Here is a 4,305-nt window from a genome sequence, read left to right on the forward strand (position 1 = left end):
TGCGAGAACTGTCAGTATTCACCCATCTTTATTTCAGATTTATTCACATGTTATAATACTCAATTTGTGTTTTGTTTATCACGTTTTCTAGGCATATATCACTAGTATTACAACTAATTAAAATTCGTTTCTTTTGATTCAACAGATACGAAATAAATACAGGATATCTTAAATTAAAGAAATGTAACGTTCATGAGCAAGTGTTGCTATCACAGTGCAATAAAAGGTGGTTTTAAGAATAAGAGTATGTAGTTATTTCTTGCTTTATTTTGTTTTCAATGGTAACAATACAAACGTGTTGTAGGAATCCACATCCTTTGAATTCAAATAGATTGAATCTGAAGATATGATGATAATATGTCAACATTGTATATCACAGATATATTTGTTATTTTGACAAAGCTTTTCAAGATAGAAGACATTCTTTGTTCTTTATTGAACTCTTCTTGCACTGTTTCTTACATAACAATGACATCCAATGATGACAAACCCGCTTTATTCATGCATATTTCAGATGGTTACCTTGTCAACTACGGCTGCAGATAACATACTTCCATTGCAATTGATCAAGGATGTGCTAAATGTATTAAATAGTTCAAATACAACAACATAATTTCTTGATGGAATTTGGGGCCAAATGGCCTAAACCATGTACATTGTCACTTGAGATGTTTCACCACGCACTTTACCATCAATCATCGAACACTTGAAGTATGATATCGACGTGTATACAACAGGTCAAAGTTTCGTATACGTAATAATCGCTTAAACTTTTAAACGACCTTCACATTGAAATACTATGAATACATCTAGATGACAGTCTACTCCAAAGATTAGATTTTTGAAACTTGAAAGGAATTGTAAGCAATAACGATCACGAAAGTGTTGCTTTCGAGAACGGACGACGGTTTACAATATGTCTTTAATATTGAATTCCTTCTGATGAACTCACGTTTACAAGTAAATAATTTTAAACAGTACTCTAAGGAGAAAAATCATATTAAACTTATCATTCATTTACACTGTCATTCAGAGTGTTCAGTTGTTTTTTACATTGCATATATTTACGGAATCATAGATGGAATATGGCATTGTCGTATGCAGTGCATTTACACCTTTAGGAAAGTCGGTCCATATTCAAACAATTCCATTCGCGGATTTTTCAATGTTTTTATTGATTCTTTCATACATGTGATATAATGGTATACAAAGAAATATGGATAAACAATGAACAAGGTATAAACATATAAATGTATAGTGTTTAATTTAATGCAATATCATAATAAGGGCGCAGGGGCACGAAACGCGAAGCACTTCTAAGGTAACACATACATGAAAATAAAAGAAAAAACTCAATCTTCAAAATTCAATCCTACACACTGACAGCTTCAGATTGCGGCCGCCACTGTTTACCCACTGTAAAAAATCCCATCAGCGTGAATGCGATGCTTTAAAGTCAGCTAATTATATGATTAAGCGGTTCAAACGCCTTTATGATCCGACGAACGTAATCTTCATTAGGCAGAAGCTCAGTGCTATTGCTCTTTATTTGCAAGCGTTCATGTGACAGACCATCTTCCAATATAATCAGCTAAGCAATAAAAGAATATCTGTTACTGAAATAAAAATTTCTTCCTTCTCTTAAGTGAATTTCCTTCACAAATGGGGGTTTTGGGACAAGAATAGAGTGTGAATATATGAATAGAAAAAATAAATAGGAAATTCGACTCCGTTATTTCCATAAATTGAACTTTTTAACAATGCATAATTCAATTTTGCTTGTTACGAGCATTTTCATTGACTTATAAATTTACTTTATCAGCCCTTAAAGGAAAGATGGCGTCGTCGTTTGTAACGTTGCTTCTGATTGGCTGAGATGACGGCGTAATATTGGGTGAAATAAAATACCCATCTATTAGAACTCGTTTCTGAAATCGGCATTTGAACAAGTATTTCGTCTCGAACCCTTTCGAGTGTTTACTTGAAGTGTATCGATCTAAAAATGTGACAATCGGTAAATGGAGTCAGTAGTAACAAATGAAAGAGTGCCATCGTTATAATTATTTTGCAGAATAGAAATAAAATTTACACGGTATATGGATACCGAAGTGAGTTTCGAGCTTCGTAAGATACCGGTATACCAATTTTCGTCCGGAAATTGCTGGGTAATATTTTCATTTTATTTTTTGTTAAAAACTTTACAGTACTTATAATTTGAAAAATATTATAACGGAAAATAATCCATTTTAATACAGTATCACACAAAGCAAAATATTTGTCTCAGAAAAAGATGATATATTTCCTGCTGAATTTGACTCTTTTTGAAAGTTTTAGGTCAGGCCTGCAATATATACATGTAGCGTGCAAACTGGTTTTTTTATAATGAATGTAATAAATAAATGAAATCATTGAGATATGTAATTATTCTGTTATCTGTTATACCCCAATAACATAATAAATATAGAAAACTAACAAGGATAAATGAATGACATAAAACGTTGAAAAGTGCTACGGAATCGCCTATTTTTTAACATTTTCATGCCAAACTTTAAGGGGTATTACGAAGCAAATCGGCCATATTTTGAAAAATAATACGGTGAGGTACACTTTTTATTGGCTTTTCTTATTGCAAATAAGCCAATCTTCAAGGAAATTCTAAAAAAATCGATTTTTCTTGCGAGCATTTTTTCAGAAATAAAAAGAAAACGTGGTTATTTTGATGCAAATTTTCACTAAAATTGGGTCCTGATTTAACTTTAAAATAACGATATTTCGTTTTATTATGGAAAACTCAGCTTATCGGATATAGTTATGAATTCTATATCACTTACTGAAGGAATGAGCATGTTACAGGCGTATTATTTATATGTAACGGGATGTTACAGGGAGGAAATATGTTTTATTTTAAAATCCTTAAAATCCGGAATATTAAGTCATAAGTACATATCTTTAAGCAACCCTAGAAGAAAAAAGTAACCCGATGACCTATGATTTTTATGCGGTTTTTGTGATCAGAATTATACCTCAAATCAAAATATCAAACAATGAACGAAATCCTTGATAGGAAACCAGAAGGGACGGTCTACCTTAAGTAGAAGTGGTTACATAGTCAGCGAAGAACTTTGGCATGGTTATGTAATTTTTCAACTGTTTTCGAAAGATTTATCAAGTCGTAAAGAAATGAGAAATCCGGACTGATACACCAACAAGCGAGATTCATACGACAAAGTGCACTATGGAGTTCACTTTTAATACAATATCTTATAATAGATTGATATAGTTTCATAATTAATATCAAAAAGCTAACGCTAGATTAAGTTTACTTCGTTATTGAAAAATTTATTGATAGAAAAACTTTGAAAACTTTATGTACTTCCTACATAAAACCAATATTAGAATATGCTGATGTAGTCTGGGACAATAGTACACAAGCTGAAGCTGATCTTCTTGTATCAATTCAACTGGAAGCTATGAGATTAATAACAGTACTTAGAAGAGGTACATCTCTACATTTATATAACGAAACACAACTAGAACCATTAAGTAAAAGAAGACAGGATCACAATCTTCTGCTAATGTTTAAAATTATTAATAATTATACTCCAAGGTATCTTTATAATATTACACAACCATATATAAAACTAAACAATGTATACAATTTTAGAAATAATAGAGTATTTAACATTCCACAGTCAAGAACTAATAGCTATAAGAAAAGTTTTTTTCCGTCAACCATGGATATGTGGAATTCACTTGACAGTTCCATTAGAGACTCTGTTTCAATTTCTTCTTTTAAATGTAAATTGAAAATTGCTCATGATATGATAGTTTCAGAAATATTCATGGATTCCTCTCCAAGACAACTTAACATAATCCTTTGCCAACTTAGAAATTTTAAAAGTGACCTTAATTTTGATAAACATTCTGATCACCTGATTGATAACTCATCCTGTGTATGTGGTGCTCCCAGTGAAGATTTTAGTTCATTTTTTCTTTCAATGTCCATTGTATAATGATTCAAGGCACCACATTTTATCCATCTACAATGTATTAGGTTATGTAAATCTACAATGACTACTGTGTGGCAACCGTAATGTACATATACCTGATCAAATAAATACACTTATTCTTTATCATGTAAATTTATATATTAAATCCTCAAAACGTTTTTCTATGTACAAATAATTTGAATTATATGCAAAACTAAGTAGTAGTAATTCAGTTACATTTACTTACTATGATATTATAGCAATTAAGTCATTATTATAGTATAATAAATTTATACAACATTCTAGTATGAATGGA

This window comes from Argopecten irradians, unplaced genomic scaffold, assembly GCF_041381155.1.
Source record: "Argopecten irradians isolate NY unplaced genomic scaffold, Ai_NY scaffold_0163, whole genome shotgun sequence".
Taxonomy (NCBI): Eukaryota; Metazoa; Mollusca; class Bivalvia; order Pectinida; family Pectinidae; genus Argopecten; species Argopecten irradians.